General features: G+C 35.0%; 1 pseudogene; it reads left to right on the forward strand.

Annotated features, from left to right (window-relative positions):
* The first annotated feature begins 13,830 nt into the window (after positions 1 to 13,830).
* Positions 13,831 to 14,505, forward strand: LOC149193549 (small ribosomal subunit protein bS16m/bS16c pseudogene; annotated as a pseudogene).
* The last annotated feature ends 10,805 nt before the right edge of the window (positions 14,506 to 25,310 follow it).

Consider the following 25,310-nt stretch of genomic DNA (forward strand, 5'->3'; position numbering starts at 1 on the left):
GCTATGTTCATTACTATCTTGGTATTGAAGTAACTCAACATCCGAAGTCCATATTCCTTTATCAAAAGAAGTACATTGGAGATTTGTTGAATAGGTTTGGCATGGCTGAATGCAATCCTCTAACTACTCCAATGGAACAAAACTTAAAGCTCACATCCATTGAAAGAAAAGAATTTGAGGATGTAACAAAGTATAGACAACTTGTAGGAAGTCTCAACTACCTGGCTACTACCAGACCAGACATTTCATTTGTTGTTGGAATCCTCTCCAGGTTTATGAAAAAGCCTTGTGAGGGGCATTGGTCTGTTGCAAAAAGAGTTCTAAAGTACTTGAAGGGAACTCAAAACTTTGGACTCAAGTATACATAGGTGGGCGACTTGAGCTTAATAGGATACTCTAATTCAGACTTCGATGGAGACAAAGAAACTGGGTTATCTACTTCTGGTTATGCTATGAGTCTTGGATTAGGAGTTGTCTCCTAGAGATCACACAAATAATCGGTTCCGACATATTCCACAACAGAGGCAGAATATGTGGCAGCAGCTGAGGCAACAAAAGAAATTGTGTGGCTCAGGAAAATTCTGGAAGATTTGCAGGTAAAACAAGTACATTCGACTCCACTCATGATTGACAATACCTCTACAATGAAGTTGGCCAAGAACCCAAAGTTCCATGATCGAACGAAGCACATCAATAGAAAATATCATATGATTCAACATCATGTTGAGGCCAAAACAATCCATTTTTTTCATTGTTACACTAATGAGCAAATTGCAGACATCTTCACCAAAGCGCTTGGAAGAGAAAAGCTTGAAAGATTCAGAACGATGCTTTGACTCACCAACATCCCTTCATATTAAGTGGGGGATATTTTGACACCTAATCATAGGGATTGGGTGAACAGTTGTAAGAGAAATTGAAGAGTCATCAGGAGATGAAACTCAACAGTCACTCTCTCATGTATATAACTATGAACAACTTAAATCAATAAACATAATCTCATTTGAGTTACCTCCTGGCCTGATAGATATTTTTATAGTTAACATTATTATATTATATTTTAATAAATTATAGTTTTAATAAATTTTAAATTATATTTAAAAAAAATAATAATAATAATAAAAAAAAAAAATTTAAAATTAAACAAATATTTATATTTTCATTATTTAATATTTATAGTTTATTACTATTTTAATTTAATTATACATTATAATTGTAATGTGAGTTCTAAAATAAAACTGGAAAATAATTTTGGAAAATTTCTCAAATAAAAATATGTCACTTGTAACTAAAAAGAATTCTAGATAGTTTTTCGAACAAAAAATTTATGCAATGTAGGAGGGGTGCACACCATATCTATTTTGTTGGTGTGACCATCTTTCTTTATCATGTCATTATCAAATTTATTTTAACAAGGGCTCTTTGGGAAAATGAATGCACACATGTGACCCAATTTTTCTGATGTAGCATCACAGACTCACAAACAACCAACGTAAGCATTTTGTTGTCTTGCTACATTTCCTTGTTAGTAATTATCAATATTTTTTCTCAATAGTTCACTGTACCAATTTGGTATTAAATAGTTTCGGAAAAACATTTACTTGTTATTATGAGAATCAAGGTAGATAATCCGGCTACATAGTCAAACATGTCACTAACTCAGACAAAAGAAAACAGACCATCTCCACTACACAACCTACACTAACTTGACTAAATCACTATCAAACTTATCTTAACAAAGATTCTCAAGAAATAAATGCACACTCAACCCACTTTTTCTAACTTCCTTCATAAGAGAGTCTCACCCATAACTAACGCACACATTTTCTTGTGAAAGTCGTCTCACCCTTACTATTCTAATCTAGATTCCTGAAATCACCGCTTATCTCCCAGCTTAAATAATAATAAGCTCTACCATTATGAATTTTACACAACTATGTTCTATTGTTCTATTATCTAAAATAATGTCGAAAAACTCAGAATGGAATAAATATCAATAGATTTCTTGAAGTAGGCTGGCAAGAATAACCATTCTATCTCCCTAGCACACCACAAAGCCACGATAAATTTCCCTTCTATTAAAAAATAGAGAGATTAAGGAGAGTGATTAAACACATAACACCAAACACATTGTAATATATTTATTGATCAGAACAGTTACACATATATAAGACATAAATATATGACTTCCACACTTCTAGATCATGACTACAACTCATACATAGGAAACAACTTCTAAATTGATGCTTGGGAACTCTCAATAACAACTCATGACAACACGTGGAAGCATTATTTCCAATACCCTCACTTAATGCTTACATGGAAAACATGGAAAACACATATTACAACAACAAGGATAATCTATGTTCGTTGGTCTTCATCAACACTCACATCCACTTTGAAATCTCACAAACACTGTTCTTTCACCACTACATCTTCGAGCTATCACTTGACCTCCATTTAAAAAGTAACCGCCTTTGACCATCGTTGATGAACACTGCAAGATCAACAATATTGACATCTCATCTCGTCAAGGCTTCTGCGATAAGAGCCGTAATTCATGAACCATCCTATAGACCAACCACCCTTTGTTGAGCTATCACTTGACCTCCATTTAAAAAGTAACTGACTTTGACCATTGTTGATGAACACTGCAAGATCAACAATATTGACATCTCATCTCGTCAAGGCTTATGCGATAAGAGCCATAATTCATGAACCATCCTATAGACCAACCACCCTTAGTTGAATATTTTGCTTTTGGCTATCTGTCAGTTGCTAGTTACTAGGATGAAGATATAGATACTGAATGTGTTCAAAAGTTGATCAAACAACTTGCCCTTACTAACACACAAGAATTGATGTTTCAGACATAAACACTTTGAGTTTAAGAACCACCAACCCTTTTTATAACCAAAGTTAAAAAAAAAATAACTACTTCAACTCACACCATAACTTAATTTCACACTCCATAAAAAATTTCACCACTAACAAACTTAAACAAAAATATTTAATTACTTTTAACAAAAATATTTAATTCCTTTTCATAAAAATTTAACCCAAAACAACAACGACAACAAATAAAAAAACAACCTTTAATCCCTTCTATCTTATTTAAGCGATACTCACTTTACTCTTCATAATAAAATAAAATAAAAAAAACTTTAATCCCTTATATCTCCTTTAAGCCATACTCACTTTACTCTTCATAATAAAATAAATGATGAATAAAATAGTTAACTATTTCATTCACCCTCACGCCCACTACATTGAATCTTTTACGCGGAGACACAATTTTCAAGGCAACCCTGTATTTGGTGAAATGAATCAAACTGCGAACAATGCATGCACAACCCTGATCTTTTAAAAATTTCTTTGGAGATAAACAGTTAAAGGCCTTTTTAAAACGAACAAAAGAACCACTCTGAAAAACCACGTGTGCGATATTTTACAACTCAGATCTGGATCAGGCCTCAGATCTCAGCCTTCATATGCACCAGATTCTTTGTCGCACGCAGATTTTTCTGGGCCGAGGATAGGAAAAATAACGTTGTAAACAGATTCACCAAAAGGAAACAAACATATCTGCAAATCAACTAGACACGCACAACACTATAGCATACAGAACACAAGAAATTCCCATTAAATTAGTCTAATTTCACATACTATCCAAATCTATTTACAAAGCAATAAAACTCAGAGCTCTCTTACAACTTCCTGGCTTTCCTTCGAGGGAGTCGGGTTAAATTTTAGACGTTTTGATATCATGTTAGAAAATAGAGAGATCAGAGAGAGCGATTAAACACATAATATCAAACACACTGTAATATTTTTGAGCTGAGAGGTTCATTTTATAGCCCAGAATGATGTGTAGCATTGTCTCTCCGTCATCAAAATTGAATTGAAAATTTTTTCATGTCTGCCAAAATAAAAATGATGAAAAATCTAAAGAAAAAATAAAATAATTATACAAAACATTTAAATAATGTAGGCTCATAAAAAAAATTACACAATCCCTTTCACCTCATGTTAGATCCGTATTTAAAATAAGTCTATGTATTTAAGATGGATCTATGCTGGTTATTGATCACAATAGTTACACATATATAGGACATAAATATCTGACTTCCATACTTGTAGATCATGACTACAAAAAACAACTTCTAAATTGATTCTTGGAACTCTCGATAACAATTTTTCATAACACATGGAAACATTACTTCCAATGCTTTTACCTTTTTATTAGCCAAATAAATTATATATATAATTTATCAAATTAATGTCTATTTATGTGCATAAGTATTTCAAACTAAACAGAATTGCTCACCACAGAATAGAAACGATGAATTAATTTTCAATAATCATTCGAAGTCACATTTCTCGGCAAATTTCAGGGTCATCAAAATTTTACTTGAATTAACTTTTCGGAACATAGAAAATTCCATTTTTACTGGCTATAAACCATAGTTCAATCAAACAAATAACATATAAATAATACTCACAGTTGCGTGCAATGCTCATTTCTTTCGAACCGAAAACGGCATACCAGCGCAGCCACCAACCATCTATATATCAACTACAAAAATTAATTTTCTTCTATCCATCTGAAAGAATATATAACAAAAATCAGATTTAATTAAAAAAAACAAACAGAACCAGGACAAAATAGGAACTATATCCAAATTACCGTAATAAAGAATATATATAAATTATAGAACAGTAATTAAGGAATAGTTATTAAATAGCATGAAAATTATACCCAAATTACAGTGTTTAAAAATATGTAAATCATGAACCAGTAATTGAGGAATGGTAATTAAATAACAAGAAAATTATAATAAATTATACCTAATTTAGAGTAATTAAAGAAAATCTAAAATGTGTGCAAACAAAAGGCCCAACATGCTTATGCTTTCGTGTGCGTTGGTAAGCTGGATGTGTTTCACATCAGCAAGATATCTCCATGTAAAGTGTTACATGCATTCGGCATGCCATGGGATTTTAATATACATTGGAACTGCAATACTAATCTACAGGACAGGCTGCGGATTAAAGGTCAATTTGTGTAGCATAGGCTGCAATTGCATAGAAATGGATTGATTCATTAATGAGTTTATTATCTTTTCTTTCTCTCTTCTTCATAATTGTCAGGGTCATTAATGAGTGGATTATCATTGTCAGTGTCAATTACTTCAAAAAAAATCATGTTAATGCGATATCTATAACCTTGAAGTTTTGTATATATGCATGCTAAGTTAATTAATTTTGTATATATGCCTGCTAATTTAATTAACTAACTGATATATGTTCTCGAGGAAGACATAAAATTAGATGGCTAAGAGTAATTCTTTTTAGGATCAAGAAAACTGCCACAAAAACTTATCATACTTTTATTTCCATTAGACTAATATGGAGCTCAAAGCACATGAACTTTAATGAAAGGTGCTCATAGTATCATATTTTTATCTCCATTAGGCTAATATGGAACTCAAAGTATCATGTGCTTATAGAACTTTGATGATTTATGAACTTGAGAATTTTAACACGACTACAGTAAAAAAAATTGAAAACAAACTTGATAAATGAAAATTCTCTATAATTACTAATAAACCATAATAAACAATTTATTATAATTATAAATATTTATATAAAAAATAAATTTAATGATGGGGAGAAAACAAATTTACAATATTTATCTTATTATAAAAAAAAATACTCTAAATATCATCTCAGTGTTAATATTCCCAATAGAAGTATCAAATGGGTCATCCCCATAGTGATCCAGGACTATAAACTGGCAGGGGGAGGCATCCAAGTTTGTGTGGATTTAAACCAAGGAATTAAGAATTACCTTACTGGATGGATTTACTTATATTATGAACAACATATGACTATAGAGTGGGAGTGTAATTAAAAATAATTTTAGATAACTTTTCAAATAAAAATTTACCCATGTTAGTGTAGTTATGTAAAAAGGAGTGGACATTTCATCATAAAAACATGTAGTCATGTAAAAAGGGGTGCATATTTCATCCTAAAACATATCTATCTATTATTTTGGTGATGCCATCGCTCCTTGTGAGTCGCTATCAAACATATCCTAAGGACTCCCTTGGAAGAGGAATGAACACACGCGACCCGCTTTTTCTGATGTCCGTACCAGCAGAGTCTCCCAACGACCAACGCAAACATTTTCTTGCGGAAGTCATCTGGCCCGTACTGTTCTAATCCAGATTCATAAAATCACCGCTTATCTTCCAGCTTAAATAATAAGAAACCCTACCATTATGAATTTTACACAGCTACTTTCTATTGTTTTAATTTCTAAAATAATCCCGGAAAACTTAATGGAATAAATGTCGACTAAGCCAGAAACTTAAAAGAATGATAAACAAAGCCGGAAACGGAATTTAAAGTTCTAACCGTTTAAATCAACGTCCAAATTCTTCTCTATCCGGCCACATCCCATCCACCCACTCTTTCTATTTTTATCGATAATGTAAAGCCTCTCACTTTCTATTTTCTCTATCCGGCCAGATCACATCCTCCAACTTTCTATTTTAACTTAACTTTGTTTTTGTTATTAGTTCTATGAACATTATAGGTTATGTTTTGGAATTTTTTTGTGATTTTGTTGGGTTAAATTTTGATTTTTGTTGTTTAAAATCAGTTTTAATAAAAACTAATCATAATGATTAGTTTTTTAGTTAAGAAATTGTAACTAATGAATTTTTAGTTTTAATTTTGTTTTTGTTATTAGTTCTCTGAACAATATATGTTATGTTTTGGAATTTTTTGTAATTATTTTGGGCTAAATTTTGATTTTTGTTGTTGAAAATCAGTTTTAATAAAAACTAACCATAATGGCTAGTTTTTTAGTTAAGAAATTGTAACTAATGAACTTTTAATTTTAACTTTGTTTTTGTTATTAGTTCTCTGAACATTATATGTTATGTTTTGGAAATTTTTGTGAATTTTTTTGGCCAAATTTTAATTTTTGTTGTTTAAAATCAGTTTTTGACTCTATATATGGATTCGCACCATCAAAAACCTTTGGGATAAGCACTATCATTGTGAAGAGTTCATAACCTAAACTTGTGATTTCAACATATCTCTACCATATTTTGGATAAATTACACTGAAAATATAACAAAAAGACTAGGACTTATTTATTTGGCATAATTTAATACTTTAGATTTTTAGTAATTTTTTGGATGTTCTTTTTTCATTATGTGTAGGAATAATTAAACTAGCACAACCACATTAATAAATGTGGTTGATAAACGTCTATAGGCATATATCACCTTTAATGTATTTTAATGTTAGTTAATATATCAATGTATTCAAATATACATTAATGTATAACAACCATATTTATAAATACACATCAATACACAATATTGTCCACTAATTGTATATGAACTTATACATTTACATGAACACCCATTTACAACAATCTTCATTTATATATATGTAATTGGCATTATTGTGCATATCAGTATATTAAACCATATATTGTGCATATATTAAGTTGTAGAAATATGAACCCTTAGATTAATAAATTGAAGGCATTGATATTATCGCAGGGGCTTCACTCAATTAACCTCTAACATAGCACGTGTGTTCCTAGCATACTAAACAATACCCTTGATTTGACTACATATTGGAAAATACCTCTAAAAATCACTTTATTTAACCCCCTACCAATACTAACCCAATACACCTTCCAAATTTAAAAATCCCCTACTTTCACTAGATATTGTAGGTATTCATTTTTTCATAAACATTTTTGATACCCCTTTATATTTATATCGCTTTATTTTCATTAACAATGGTAAGTAGATTCTGTGCCTAGAAAGAATAACCTAGATACTAGGTAGCTGAAAACTTGAAATTTTTAATAAAAAAGAGGCAGATATAAGTTAGTTGATTTACAAATACATGTGTGGAAAATTTGAATGGAAAATACACAATTTTGAACTCTCAATTGCATCTATCTTCTATTGAATACTGAAAAAGATACACTACAATAGTTCAAAATAAAACCTCGATAACCAAAACAATGGTGCGCCTTTCATCTTGTTTATAGAAAAGAAGAGGAGAGAAAGTACAATGAATATGGACACATGAAAAATCATATTTGGTTGTACTTTTTCAAATCATATCCCTAACCTGATCACCTAGTGCACCATAGTTGCATGCTAAGAGTGCCAAGTAAGTGTGTCTCCATCAAAAAATGAATCGGAGCATGCAATCATGCATCCCTTCCTTGAGATCTGTGTCCTCTACCTAATATGGGAATCTCTCATGCATAAATATTCTAATTGACTAAGGATCTGTAGTCTCTTAGTAAGAATATATCATGCATGATAAAAATAACAAAAGAAAAGCTCTAATAATAGAAAAACTCTACCCAAAATTGAAATTGCTAAATTTGAAACAACATCTAAACTAGAATTAATTGAAGTTGTGACATGCGTTCCCTTAGCATGCATGCACTGTCTTCCAAACAATAGTCTATTTCACTATCTCCTATGGCATGCATGTTCCCTCTACCAATCAATAGTATATATCATTGTCTCCTTCACTTCCATTTAACCTATTCATCACTAATGTAAGGAAAGGGTGAAGGTGCCATATATGTTGTCTTCTCTACTGCCCCATCATTGAGAGGATCACTAGCCTAGCAACATGTAAAAAATCTTAACGCACACATTAGACATAGATTATATAGGTATTAGTAATGTGATGCATGTATGTTCTAGAGCAAGGCTGCTTGGGATCAGGGGAAGAAGCAGGAAGTGAGAGTAGAAGCAGGAAGTGGGAGTGGGAGCAGGAGCGAGTAGTGACATTTTCAAAATCTCCCAGGTTGGGAGTGATTTTGGGAGTGAATTTTATATAATATATATTTTTATATATTTTGATGCATATATGTCAACAAAATCATGTAGAATGATGAATTTGTGATAAAAACATAAAAGCATGGATTAAACCATATGAAATCATTCATCTAGTAGTTATAACCTTCATCAACCATAGGTCCACAAATTACAAGTTCTCATTTATATAGGATGTAAGGGTGCACATAACCAAAATAACATCAAGTGAAATCCATCTCTTAACCGAAAATACATCAACAAATAGGCTTTGGATGGCCTCTAATATCCAAAAAAACCACGCTACAATAAATACCTACATATCATCAAAATCATTGTCTGTCTTGGGATGTTTGTCATTAATATCACCCTCTAAGCATTAACATAAGATAGAAAAAATGTAGCATGTTATGTCAAGATTTCACTTGAGTGAAAGGTACATTTTTAGAAGGGTCATGATAGAGGAGTTTGACAACCAATGTCACTATCATCAAGGCACATAGAGAACTTGGTTCTCTTCATTAAATATGAGTTTCACACCCTAGTACATGACAAAATCCAATGGAAACATTGTGATCCCCCCAATCCTGAAATCCTAAAAAAACTAATAAGTTTGTTGGATTTTAAGTGAGATCTAAAATTCTATTTTTTCCATATGAAATCTGATGAGGTCAAAACCACTCTCAAACATCCTAAGTCATTTCATGGTAATGTTAAAAGTTTAAGTAAAAGGATGAAAATGAAAGATAAAGGAGAATGTCAATTTTACTTTAAGAATTTAACGTTACCATGAATTGCATGTCAATACTAGGGCCATAGGTTTGAATATTAGGCTATTGTGGACCTAATATTACCATAGTTTTTTCTTTCTCCCTCCCACAATACTCTTGGACCTCTATTTCTCTAGCCCACTTATTTTTGGCCTCTGCGTGGCCAATGTATTGTATAAACAATACCTTATAATACACGTATTGCTATACAACATATAAAAGCCCTTTAACCCTTATTATATGCTCAATATATTATTTCATTTTTTCCTCATTTTTTATCCCCCAATATGAACACACATGATATGGTATTGCTTTTTCAGTGAAACCCCCATAGATATTATAAACCCAAACCAATAATAAATCCAACAGGTAAAAATTAAAATCCCAAGGTATATACACCCAAAGATCAATATTATAAACCAAAGAGAATAATAAACCCTAGGGATTGATATTATAAACTCAATGTAATAAATATATATCTATTTTACATTATTGTTCATATGAGTATATTAAATCGTATATTCTGTGTATATTAAATAATTGAAATATGAACCCTTATATTAATAAACTGAAGGCATTGATATTATAAACCCAAAGAAATAATAAATCCAGCATGTAAAAATTAAAATCCCAAGGTATATAATCTCGAAGATAAATATTATAAACCAAAGGGAATAATAAACCCTAAAGATTGATATTATAAACCCAACGGATTCATATTAAAAACCCAAGGGAAAAAATAAACCTAAGGGATTAATATGAAAACCCGAATGCATTATGAACACTGTTGGGTGAAAATGTTTTCGTTTAATTCTGTTGTAGTACTTGCCCAACTATTTAATTTGTCAATCCGAGGTCCGTAGACTTACGAGACACATGCACTATATATGCAGGACTGAAGTGGAACTAATTTAGTCTAAATTACTGGAATTAAATTAATCTAAGAAGGCATTGAAATATTAACTATGAAAGCAGGAAATTGCATAAAGGAAAAGCAATACAACATGTGAAGAATTGAATGAAAAACAACATATGTGAGCTCACAACAATAAAACTATCTCGAATTATATTACAAGAGTGAAATTAGAAATCATGATTACAAAACTATTTCTTAAAGCTAATCTCCATTCTTTCCATTATTCATTATGAAGAGAGAGCACTCTCTTATATACATGAGGAAGATAACCTTCTCATAATTACATATCCAATATTCTCTCAAGCACTCTCAACTAATTTCCCATTATTACAAGATATGATCCCACAAATCTCTCAAGCATTTTTAACTACTTTCCCATTATTACAAAATATGATCCCTTTGAATCCTCCACAAATCTCTCACATATCTTGGATAAGATATGCCAACCAAATCCTCCATGATTTTCTCCTTAGGAATAGGCTTGCATAATTATCTCCTTAATATGGTGGAGGAGATATGGATAAGTCTCTTGGAATTAATTCTTCACATATTTCCTACACATCACAAAACTCACATATTCTTGAGATATATATAAAAATATGTATATTTTCTAATATTTAATCATAAATTCACTTGTAATACAAAAATGAATAAAATGGAAAATAAGAAGGTGAAACCCAAATGTATGTATGAAAATGATATGATAAAAGGTTAATGGGATGATGAAATGTAAGGAACAGTGAAGAAAAAGGTGGATGAAAATATGACATTTCTGAGTCCCAACATCCTCCCCAACTGAACCTGTTGCATGTCCTCATGCAACCATGCATGGGTCTCTTTAAGAACATTTGGCATCTTGAACTTTTGCTTTACATGATGATGTCTTTTAATAATGAATGTTTCCAGGATATGTGAAAGACATGAGTAACAACTTACATTTTCTTATGGTTGGTTCTTGTGTGACAACCATGAATACAAAGAATGTTGGTTCTTGTGTTAACAACATTCATTTCGTTTTATGTTCCATTTTCTTCAATAATAATGTAAGCACTCACTAGAAATCATAATGTGCATAAGAAAGCCCTTTTGTAATATTAATGAAGCATGCCAATATTGCGTATGAAGCAAAGTGCAACAAAGTATCATTGGAAAATAAATGTTGGTGAATGGTGAATGAGAAAAAATGGAGTGATAGTGGTGAAGAAATGGAATCATGGAAGTGAATATGTAGTGTGGTGAAGAAATGGAATCATGGAAGTGAATATGTAGTGAATATAGTTCTCCCCCCCCAACTAAATTGGTTGCATGTCCTCATGCAACTTGACATGGCTCATGAAAGGAATTGTAGCATGGTGAGGGAATTTTCCAAAATATTCAAGTTAGCATATAAGGAATTGCATGATTAAAGATTAGAAAACAACATACCTCTACTTACCCAAGAATGATGAATTATGCAATAGGAATGTAGCTGTTGTTATTGATGGATCAGGAAAATGTGACTGATGTTGTTGTAAATGGATCCTGGGAAATGAAGGAATCTGAACTGCTGATGCTGAATCATGGAAAAGATAAATGCTGAAAGTGGAATTGTGGTACTCTCATAGATCAGAATGCATGTTGCTGTAACTGCTGAGGGAGTCGTGAAAAAGTGTATAGTCTTCACCCACTACAAACCCGATGGTACATTTCTAAACATGCGAATGAATGTGTCGATGTCGAGCATGAATAGAAATCATTGGATTACCGGCCATTGATGTATGCCGTTAACCAATGCGAGGCAACTCACCATTGATGTCAATGAGTGCCAAGGTACCAGAGTACATCTTGCGAAGTGCGAATGGATGTGTCGAGGTCGAGCCACTTGCAAGATCTGAAGATCAAGGGACATTGATGTATTCCCATGATTGCCAGCGAGAGAACTTGCCATTAAGGCATGCAAGCCTCTAGGTACTCAAAAGGAACTCTAGTCTATTTCCCAGATAAGGTGCTGATGTCGATGGGGCAAGACTTGTTGAAAGGTGGGCCTTAAGGAATCCCACATCAGTCAACGTGAGTTTGTACAAAAAGATTTGGTAGGACTATAAATGGAAAGAACCCACGAACAAGCAGTGTGGATCAGCATGGCTAGGAAATCAAGGCAATGTAATCATGGAAAGGGAATGAGTTTTATTCAGAAGGCAAACTAGAAGGCAAAAATAAACTGGAAAGGATAAAGGGATGTATGCGATTCAGAAAAATAGGCGTGCATGAAGTCGTGAAAGATAAGGAAATGGAAGATGGGTTGCAACATAAGGATGGTCTAGGCGTTTGGAAGGAAAAAGGTGAATAGTCATGACGCAAAAGGATTTTTGTGTAGTGGAAAATGTCATGATATGTGCAGTGAAGAATTAGTTCCTTCAAGCGTCCAATGATGTATGTTTCATTGTGATTTCGAAAAATCACTTTTGCATTAGATTGTCTTCAACTCTTAGCACCATTCCTGCATAAAAATTGTCATCTTTGTGTGCCATCTCCATCGATCATTCCTGTATGAAGTGACTCAAAAACAAATTAGCTCATTTTCAAGAATTTATGAAATGTCCATTTTTTTAATTATTTTTCAAAGTTACACTAATTGTGGATGAAAAGGGTGTCGCATTGTAATGTTGAGCTTTCTGCATAATCTTCTCAGTGACCTACACATAACACCAAAACCAAGAAAGTTGAACAAAACTATTTATAAGATAAGCATGCGTTCAATAGTATTACACAACTCAATATACATATTTAATATTTGCTGACCTGAAGGGATAACAAATGCATATGCTTTCTAATCAAATGACTGTCCTAACCAAAAATCAATCGTTTACTACAGCTTCATGTTCCTTTCAATCTGTAAAGCCAGCCAGTTATAATTTGTACAATCATATATGGGTATAGAACGCAGAGCTTGGTACAGAATCCATCAAAAACTCAATGGAGAAACCAGAAATAAAATCCTTTCTCAAAAAGTGGGGCAAGAGAAAATCCAATAATTCACCATGTTCTTCATCTTAAGGTTAGCCTCCTTTGCACAACGAAACGTGCATATGACAAATAAGCAATACCGATATGTAAGAGTTGCCCACAAATAGCATCTCAATACAGAGCTCTGGTGTGAATGCAAGTTATCAAGAGGGTAGCCAAATTTCTTAAGAATCGGAACAGAAAGGTTTGAGCAAGCAGTCTCCTGTCATGAAAATTAGATTTTCGGTCTAAAAAAAACAGTATAGACAACCCCATAATCCTTTCGGTGCCATTTTGATCGAGGATACTTGAATTTCGAAGGCGAGCTAAACATTAATTTAGACTGACAAAGTTTCAGAGATGGGTGTCGTTCGTTTGCGGTTGGCTCGATTTGGATGCAACAATCGACCATTTTACCGGATAGTTGCCGCTGACAGCAGGGCACCCCGCGATGGAAAACATTTGGAAGTTTTGGGGTATTACAATCCCTTGCCAGTAAAGGATGGAGGGAAGCACATGGGTCTCAATTTTGACAGAGCCAAGTACTGGCTGTCTGTTGGAGCTCAGCCCTCTGATCCAATTCAGCGTCTTCTCTTCAGAGCAGGACTGTTGCCACCTCCACCAATGCTAGCAATGCTACGGAAAGGTGGCCGTGATGAGGAGCGTCCTATTGATCCCTTGACTGGTCGTCCTATTGCTCCTAGTGAAGATGTAGAGCAAATTTCTGATATAAAGGGTGATGCTACCAGTTCATAATAGGCTGAGAAATACCGAAAGTTTATGGAATGCCAGTCTCTGCCTTTCAGCTTTCTTAGATTGCTATAATATGGGTTAGCTGGTTTCCCTGGTCGATGTAAACTGAAAAGGATGACCCCATTTATTATTTCCAATTAGCACTTTGAATGTTGTTGACAGGGTATAAATCAGACCGTGCTAATGTATCTGTTGAGCATAACAATATTTTTTTTTCGATAATGCTTGTTTCTAAGATGACTGTTAGCATAGAGGGTGGTTAGAAAAAAACACATGCAATGAACTATTTAATGAATAACTAAAGTTTAGAAAAAAACTAAACTTTCTCTTATTGTTGTTGTTGTTGTTTTTTTTTTTAACAAATGGACATAATGATTTGCATATTGAAATATGTTTTTGATGAAGCATATTGCAAAACATGAATTTATTTATTCTTGAAATTAGTCTAAATCATCCCTATTTTCTGATCCTCGAGATCGTACAAAGACGCAGGAGGAGAGCATACTTATTCTAAGAAAAACTGAAAATGAAAGCAAAAACTACAAATGAAAGCCTACCTACTCTATACTAATTAGAAAAAAAAATTAGTTACGTGTAATTAAACTTCCAATGAAGCCATTCACGTAGCAGTAACAACAATATATCCAGTAGCAATTTTTTACATGATGGATGAAAATATTTGAAAGTGAATGAGTCTAGTTGCTATAACTGCAAATCAACTAAAAAAAAATAAAAAGACGAATCTAATCTAATACTTACCTGGAACCATTGTTCGATAAAGCTTTGATAAGCACAGTTTCTCTCGCTCAGATCATGTTGTAACTCCTGTTCTTCTACTCCGATCTGCTGTTCTTCTTCCTCGATCTCCTGTTCGAATGATTGTTTGCCATCAGATATGCAGGATTCTTCATATGTTGAATCTTCGTTTATTTCTTGGGGAGTAGTTGAACTCTCAATTCTTGTCAAGATCTCTTTTCTAGGGAAGAAGAGATTCTGACTTCTGCAAGGATCTGAGTGAGTAGTTCCAAGCTGACACTCATTATAAAACCATGTGGAAAGAGATTCTAAAATAATAAAAAAATCGGCACACTAAAAAAAAATTGAATTAAAAACAAAAGGACCACAGAAATAATCTTGAATTCAATATTCAATTAAACCCTCTTACAAGGACTGCTCATTAATTGAGTAATTGAATTCTTCAACTACAACCATGAATCATGAATTCATCAAACACTCTTCACAGTTGCGAAAATCAAACACACCTGCAGAAATTGAAATTCACACTTGCATAAATGTAAACACACCCTACATGCCCTGATCCATAAGAGGTCGAGCCCGTTACGGTATCTCGAATGCGATGCGTAGGCTGTTCCCCACGTCTTACCACCTTAACACCTCGGATTTAGGAACATGTCTAAACACACTTGCAGAAAAATCAAACTAAACTTCAATCCATCGTGCCTCCCCGGCAACGGCGCCAAAATGTTGGGTGAAAATGTGTTCATTTAATTCTGTTGTAGTACTTGCCCAACTATTTAATTTGTCAATCCGAGGTCCGTAGACTTACGAGACACATGCACTATATATGCAGGACTGAAGTGGAACTAATTTAATCTAAATTACTGGAATTAAATTAATCTAAGAAGGCATTGAAACATTAACTATGAAAGCAGGAAATTGCATAAAGGAAAAGCAATACAACATGTGAAGAATTGAATGACAAACAACATATGTGAGCTCACAACAATAAAACTATCTCAAATTATATTACAAGAGTCAAATTAGAAATCATGATTACAAAACTATCTCTTAAAGCTAATCTCCATTCTTTCCATTATTCATTATGAAGAGAGAGCACTCTCTTATATACATGAGGAAGATAACCTTCTCATAATTACATATCCAATATTCTCTCAAGCACTCTCAACTAATTTCCCATTATTACAAGATATGATCCCACAAATCTCTCAAACATTTTTAACTACTTTCCCATTATTACAAAATATGATCCCTTTGAATCCTCCACAAATCTCTCACATATCTTGGATAAGATATGCCAACCAAATCCTCCATGATTTTCTCCTTAGGAATTGGATAAGATATGCCAACCAAATCCTCCATGATTTTCTCCTTAGGAATAGGCTTGCATAATTATCTCCTTAATATGGTGGAGGAGATATGGATAAGTCTCTTGGAATTAATTCTTCACATATTTCCTACACATCACAAAACTCACATATTCTTGAGATATATATAAAAATATGTATATTTTCTAATATTTAATCATAAATTCACTTGTAATACAAAAATGAATAAAATGGAAAATAAGAAGGTGAAACCCAAATGTATGTATGAAAATGATATGATAAAAGGTTAATGGGATCATGAAATGTAAGGAATAGTGAAGAAAAAGGTGGATGAAAATATGACATTTCTGAGTCCCAACAAACACACGAGAATGATAATAAAGGAAATGGATTATTATTAAAAACCCTAAGTATATAAACTGAAAGATAAATATTATAAACACTTAAACAAAAATGGTTAACCACACTTTACCATGATCAACCATGTATAACCATCGTTGACTTTAAAAAACATGGTTGACCATCGTCGACAAAGTTTGACCATGATTACCATATTGATAATGTGACATTCAACCATGGTTGAGACAATGATTGATTGTCATGTCGAGACAATATTTGTCATAATGCGACGTTCGACCATTCTTGACCATAGTTGATTTTCGTATTAAGAGAATCCTTGTGAGAATGCGACATTCAAACATGGATGAAAATGGTTCACAAAAATTGGCTATGGTTGATAATTGTTGACCATGATTCATAATATAAACCCAAGGGATTATGAACACAAGGGAACAATAATAAACTCAAGGGACGAATATTATAAACCCAAGGTATATAAACCCTAAGATAAATATTATAAACAGAAAAATAAACATGGTTGAGCATGGTTGAGCACGATTCGTTTCCATATTGAGTCAATCCTTAGAGTATGATTGAGCATCCTACATAATGATTGTCATAATGCGACATTAGACCATCATTGGACATGGTTGATTCTCATATTGAGACAATATTCGTCATCATCTGACAGTGCATCATGGTTGTCAATATTTGAATTTATCAAACATGTTATGATTCATATTATAAACCCTAGGGAATAATAAACCCTACAGACTAATACTAAAAAACCAAGGGATTTTAAACACAAGTGAATAATATTAAACTCGAGAAACATGAATTGTTTGATCAATAAACCCATGGGATTGTTATTACAGACAGAAGGGAACAATAAATCCAAGCGATAAAAACTTAAAGGCCAAGATATATAACCCCAAAGATGAATATTATAAACCCAGGGGAAAAATAAACCCAACGGAATAAAATTACAGCCAAAGGGACGAACATCAAAAACTTGGTGGTATATAAACCCTAAGATAAATATTTTAGACACTAAAAGAAAAAATGGTTGAGCATGGTTGGTTTCTATATTCACTCAATCCTTGCATAAACCCCTGGGAATGATATTATAAACAGAAGAGAACAAAAAATCTAAGCAATAAAAATTAAAAGGCCAACGTATATAACCCCAAAGATAAATATTATAAACCCAATGGAATAATAAAACCAACAGATTCATATTATAAGCCATAGGGAATAATAAACCCAAGGGATTGATATTATAAATCGAATAATAAACCCCAGGGATTGATATTATAAACCCAAGGGTATTATAAACTCAGGGCATTAGAACTAAACCCCCAAGGGATCATCAACCCAAGGGAACCAAGGGAATAAAATTAAACTGAAGGGACAAATATCATAAACTCGATGGTATATAAACCCTAAGATAAATATTATAGACACTAAAATAAAAAATGGCTGACCATAGTCAACCATTTTTTATTTTAGTGTCAACCATGTTTGATAAATTCAATCATGGTCAACCTTGATCCAACTTCAAATTTTGACGAATATTGTCTCAATATGAGAATCAACCATGTCCAATGATGTTCCAATGTCACATTATGACAATGATTGTGAAGGATGCTCAACCATGCTCCAAGGATTGACTGAATATAGAAACCAACCATGGTGAACCATGGCCAACTGTTGAAATGTGGCAACAAGAATATTCCAATTTTAATTTGTCCTTGAATTAAAATTGAGAATTAAAATTCGAATTTAGTCTCACCAGCTACTTAAAAAATAATTAATTAATTCATCTTGGATTAATTAGTTGGAGAAATTCAAGCTAGAAGTATTTGTGAAGTCATGCAACAATTATCCCTTAAATTAAGGAGATAAGGATGAGTTATAATTGAGTTGTAATTAGTTAGCTCAGTTAACTGAGTTATGTCTAGTTAAATTAGTTCCAAACAGTTTGAGGAACTAATTGTGAGTTGAGTTAGTTAATGCATGCATGCATCAAACTAGTGTACTCTAGATAACTGAAGATTCTCTCATAAATAACTCATGCATGTCTATTTAGAGAAAGAACCAGTTGAGATTAAAGACAAGGACAGTGTACTATCAGTTGCAAGAATTTTCCTATAAGGAAAACTCTTGCATGCAGAAGGATTTCATTCCTTGAGATTTGCATAGTTTTACAAGGTGTGAGATTAGTGTGAGTGATCAGTGTTACACTTGGTAACAGCTAGATCACTCAGGGAAAAACTGCGCAAGGAAATAGGATCTTGGAGGGCAGAGAGAAGGCTTTATGAGCAGTCTATTTTGTCTGTGAGTGAGCATGAGGGATTGTACTGAGAGATGGCTAGCTGTGAGAGCTAAAGCTGTGTGTAATCCTGAGATATTTCCACTTGTATGATAATACAAATAGCGAGGTTTTTAGCTGAGGCTTTCCCCAAAGTATTCTTTTGTGTTTCATGTGCATTGATTCTTCTTATGGTTACATGTGTTCTGCTTGATCTTGCTCAAATCTATTAAGCTTCCGCAAGTTTTATTGTAGAAGTAGATTAAAGTATTTTGCTTTAGTTATATTGCATTATCAGGTTAATCTACAGTGAGAATTTCTACATGGTATTAGAGCAAAGGTTATCGGAGCTATGAATAGTATATGGAGAAGAGAATTTGAAGTTTGAAGTTCGTGATTGCAGGTACAAATCGAATTCATCTCATACTTCAGGTTGGTCAATGGCATTCTACGGCTTGAGACTCGAGTATGCCTTGGAAGGCAACTCGAATTACATAGCATGGAAAGATAGAATGGAAGTTGTATTAGAAGAAAATGGTTTGAAGGATTTCATTGATCAAGAAATCCCCAAGCCAGCTGCAGCTGATGCACAAGAATTGGTTGAATGGAAGAAGCGTGTGGCGAAGGTGAGACAGATTCTTCTAGAGGGAGTTCGAGACCATATTATCTCGAGTTTCCATGGGAAGGATACTCCGTTTTCAATGTGGAAGACATTGAAGGACCTCTATCAGAATAGCAACGACCAGAGGAAACTGGTGCTCAAGGATAAGGTTCGGAAAATCAAGATGGAGAAGGGTGATACTATTTCTACATATTTGAACAAGCTCACCACCTGCAAAGATGAGCTTGGTAGTGTGGGAATAACTACTGTCGATGATGATATGGTGAGCCTTGCTCTCATCGGTCTTCCAAAGAGCTGGAATAGCTACCAGGACTCTGTGAATGGAAGAGAGAAACTGTCGGATTGGGAATGACTGTGGTCGGATCTCATGCAGGAGGAGATTAGGAGGAACACTCGAGATGGTTCTTCATCAAAGAATGATGATGAAGAAAATCTAGCCTTAGAAAGTAAGGCAAGGAAAGGGAAAGGGAAGGCTTCCCATTCCAAATCGAATTCTTCTCATGGAGGGAAGAAGGGTGACAAATCTAAAGTGAGATGCTTTAATTGTCATGAGATGGGACATTATGTAACTAATTGCCCATTGAATAATTCCAAGAAGGGATACACAAAAGGATGGAAAGGTGAGGCATTAGCCTCTCAGTTCGAAATGGACTTTACGCTCATCACATGTATGGTTTCATTGATGGTGGGTTGTGTTTGGTATCTTGACAGTGGAGCCTCATTCCACATGACCAACGATAAAAGTTTATTCAGTACCTTGGAGGAGAAAGACCTCAAGATGCACATAGACATGGGTGATGATGGAAAGTACAGTGTTTCAAGAGTGGGCACGATTGCTTTTCAGAGGGAGCATGGAGCTCCTCTCACCTTGACAGATGTGAAGTATGTGCCTGGACTGAAGAAGAACTTGGTATCGGTTGCAATGTTGGAGGACAAAGGCTATGATGTTGTCTTCAGTAAAGGAAAGGAATTCCTAAGACACATAACCACAGGTCAAACTAAGAGGATCAAGATTCGAGTGAAGAATCTCTATAAACTAGAGGTAGATGACTGTGCTGCATTGAGTTCGAAAGCAGAATTGGTGCAAAGCCAAGACATTGGCGAGTTATGACACAGGTGGTTGGGCCATTTGCATCATGGGGCCTTGAAGATAATGCAACAAATATATATAGGACTTCCCAAAGGTAAAATTGAGCAAGTTGACACATGCAAAGGTTGTACCTTGGGAAAGTAAGCCAATTCTTCCTTTCATGATCGAGACAGTCGAGCAGAAGTGATCTTAGAGCGAGTTCATGCTGATTTGTGTGGACCATTCTCAACTGCATCCACGACAAAGCAAAGGTATTATGTGATTTTAATTGATGATTATTCTCATAAATGTTGGATTTATTTCATGCAGAAGAAGAATCAAACCTTCTCAAAGTTTTGTGAGTTCAAAGCTTTGGTTGAGAAAAAATCAGGGAAGAAGATCAAGGCCTTGAGAAGTGACAATAGTGGAGAAGATGTCTCTCAACAGTTTAAGGACTTCTGTGCAGTAGAAGGAATTAAATGGGAATTGACGGCACCTCATAACCCATAGCAAAATGGGGTGGCCGAGAGGAAGAACAGAACAATTGTAGGGGCAGCACAGACGATGTTGCATAACCAAGGCCTACCACTTCATTTGTGGGCTGAGGCATGCAACACAACAGTCTATTTGCAGAATAGAAGCCCACATCGCATACTTGGGATGAAAACACCAGAGGAAGCTTTCTCCGGTAAGAAACCAGATGTGGGTCACTTCAGGATCTTTCACTCATCGGTATATTTCCATGTGACAAAGGATGCACGGAAGAAGCTTGAGCCGATAGCTGAGTTGGGGATACTTGTGGGGTACACTAATACACCCCACAACTATTGAGTGTACTTGCCTACCAGTCGGAGGATAGTGGTTTGCAAAGATCCCAAGTTTGATGAGCAGAAGGCCATGCGAGTTTCCCTTGAGAGGGAGCTCCAACTAGAGGTTGTGGAGGAACCTTTGGTTCCTAAGGAGGAGGAGCCTCAGACTGATGTGAAGCAGCCACATGCAGAGGTTCCAGGAGTGGAGACATCCACTCAAGCAGAGTGTTCCGGAGATGGACGGAAGCACACAAGAGAAGCTAACAGATTGTTGTCGGATGCGAGAGAGAATGTGGGAGAACCATCCTCTTAACGCAGACAGAGGAGGTCACTTGAGAAGTACATTGGATACATGGCCTTTGTTGGGGAATGTGTTGAGACTGAGCCATATTCCTTTGAGGAAGCAGTGCAACAACCGATTTGGGTTGATGCTATGGTGGAGGAGTATGACTCCATAGTTCGTAACAGTGTTTTGGATGTGGTTCCAAGATCGGAGAACAAGTCAGTTGTGAGCTCCTGTTGGCTTTACAAGGTAAAGCAAGCTGCTGATGGTAGTGTGGAGAAGCATAAGGCAATATTTGTTGCCCGTGGCTTTTCTCAAGTTGAAGGGATTGACTATGATGAGACTTTTGCACCTGTCGCAAGGAACTCATCTATCAGATCGATGTTGGCACTATCAGCACAGATGGGTTGGAAGATCCATCAGATCGATGTGAAGACTGCATTCCTCAATTGCCGAATTGAGGAAGAGGTGCACATAGAGCAACCAGAAGGTTTTGAGACCTTTGATTGTGAGTCGCATGTGTGCTGACTCAAGAGAGGCTTGTACGGGCTGAAGAAAGCACCTCGTGCTTGGTACACCAGGATACACAACTACTTCACTGGGTTGGGCTTCACAAAGAGTGAAGCAGATGCAAACCTATACCACATCATGGTGAAAGGTAATCCATTGATCATTGTACTTTATGTTGATGATCTCATATTGACAGGTGATGATCAGTTGATCATGTCTTGCAAGGAGGACCTTGCAAGAGAATTCGAGATGAAAGACATGGGTCTCATGCATTACTTCCTTGGCATGGAAGTGTGGCAGAAGGATGGGGAGTTGTTTGTGTCTCAGGGCAAGTGATGTAGGAGCATTCAGCCCAAGGAAAATCATTGTAAATAGTAGACATAGGGGGTCATGCATTTTAGGAAATAGTTTTCCTAAGTATCAAGTTAAGGCAATATTTAGGCCTTTAAGTGTGATTTAATTAGATAATGGGAGAATATGTAAATGCTCTCAAAAATAAATAAATGAGAACATGAGTGGTAGAAGTCAAATCCAACTCTTAAATAGTTCCATGATTCTAGGAACAAGAGAGAGATTTTAGGCATTAAATGGGAAGCTGATAAGAAGACTTTTCTGTTTTAAAACAGAGGAAAAGATGGAATGGATAAAGTCTCAAGGAGACTTATCTGCCACATATGTATGCATGTAGAGAGATTTAGGGCTTTTTTTAGAGGGGTGATCGGATCCTCCAATGATCCAATCCAATGCATTCTTATAAATAAGTGAACCTGTGCGTTCAATAGGAGGAGGCCACTAATAGGAGAATCAGGCCTGTGTGTGTGCATGAGACCGAAGTGTCTCAGATGTAATCTTTGCTTTTATATTAATATATGCAGATGTTGGTTCCTGACTGTGTCAGAGTATTGAAGAGTATTTCATGAATGTTTGAATTACTGTGTTGAACTCATAGGTTCTGTGACAGAGTGCAGGCAGAGTTCTGAAGTACGCTGAGGCGTAATACTGACAGAGGAACCACAAAGGATCATTGAATCCAATCGAAGACCAAAGTATAGATATGGGGTGAAATTGCGAAGCAAGAATTCGCTAAAGGAGTTAAGTCCAGGAGGAAGAGAAAGCAGCAAAAGGGTGTAAGGTAGAACCTTAGAGAAACTTAGAATACACAGAGAAATTGAAGAAAACAAACCCAAGTAAAAGAGGAAGAGTGGAGAAGTGAAGTTCAACACTCAGCAACTGTTGGATCAGTTAGATCAACGGCTGAGAATCAATCGCATTGGTGGGAGTCCCTTTAAATTTATCAGAATAAGAGCGAGTAGCGATTAATCGTGGACCATTGGATCGTGGCCAGATCAACGTTCACGATTTAATCAGATATCAGCAATCGAAGGTGCCAAGGGTAAGCGACGTATGACTGTTTTGATATCGCTGATAGTGATATATCGACGATTGGTGTCGAGCTTATTGACGATCAGGCATCGGAGCTGGCAAAGATCGGAGAAATAATGCAGAAACAGTGGTGAATGGACCCAATGATATTATAGTCATGGTTGTAATGAATTTGAAATCCGGCGTATGCGGTTGGAGCGGGAATTCCTTTGTATTCCCAATTGATTAATATTCCGATAGTTATATGGTGCAGGCCTTTTAACACAAAATCATGTGTTATCGCTCCGATAGGAGGAGGTCGGAGTCGAAAAAGGGTGATGGAATATATGTGTATGACCCGCGGGGAAGCCGATTAGCGATTGAGATAAAGGTAAGGCATTGGAATCTGTGCTAAAGCCGTAATAAAGCGGAAAATGTGTTTGGGAGTATTTCCCCTTGTAATGGGATATAAAGTGGAAAAGCGTCGATAGTGTTTTGGGTTAATATATGTGTAACCAAAGCATATAGTAAGGTTATATATATATATATATATATATATATATATATATATATATATATATATATATATATATATATATATATATATATATATATATATATATATATATATATATATATCTATAGATAGATGGATAGATAGATAGATAGATAGATAGATAGATATATGTGAACTGTGGTTCAGAAGGGTTCATATTATAAACCCGATAGAGGTTTCAGGGGGGGTGATTGAAGTTCTGATTCAAAGGAACTTATAAGAGGGCCACTTGACCATTTATGGTTTGTAGATTTGACTCCTTCGTTGAGTTAAATATCCTGGGACAGGTGTAGATGCATTATTGTGTAAAATGCATACTGTGAGTATATGTGTAGGTGGTAGCCCTGCACCATTAGTGGTATCAGAGCAGAATTGAGGTCAAAGAAGAATTACTATCAGAGAAAAAATAAAGCAAGGAGATTTCTACAAAAAGGAATTTACACACAGGAAAAGGTAATGTGTTGAATGATAAAGACTATAGTGGGAGATTGTAGCAGTTCTAGTAGAGGCTTGGAGTAAGCAGGAACAGAGGATTCCTTGAAGGAAAGAGAAAGCAAGATTGCTTAGCGAAAGTTCTGAAGGAAAGAGGAATTGGAGACAAAACATAGGACAATCCATTCAAAGGACAGCTGGAATGGTGAAACAAGATCATGCTGAGATCTTGGAAGTGAGGTAATGTGTTCTGTTTTAAATTAGGAATGTGTGTTTTTTATATTAGTGCACAGGTGACAGCAAGAGAAGCTGTGAGAAGAACAGGTGAGTTCTTAAAGACAGAGTAAGGAGAATACTCTAAAGGAGAAGTGGCAGTGAACCTAAAGAATCCAACAAGAGATTGGATATAGAGGACAGCTGAAGTGTTCTCAAGAGAAAGTGAGAGATTGCAGAAGCCTAGAAGGAGAAAAGGTGTTGCTCAAGAAGAGGTTCCAGATAGAGGACCCGTGCTTACCAAAAGACTGAGTGAGGAGAGCTTAGTGAGGTAAGATTGCAGCTAGGAGGACTAGCTATTGCAGAGGCTTGTTGCAAAAGAGCTCATGAAGAAAGAAGAGAAGAAGATGACTACTG

Source organism: Pinus tabuliformis, chromosome 2_2 (genome assembly GCF_031772625.1).
Source record: "Pinus tabuliformis cultivar Carrire ecotype Pingquan chromosome 2_2, CPIR1, whole genome shotgun sequence".
Classification (NCBI taxonomy): Eukaryota; Viridiplantae; Streptophyta; class Pinopsida; order Pinales; family Pinaceae; genus Pinus; species Pinus tabuliformis.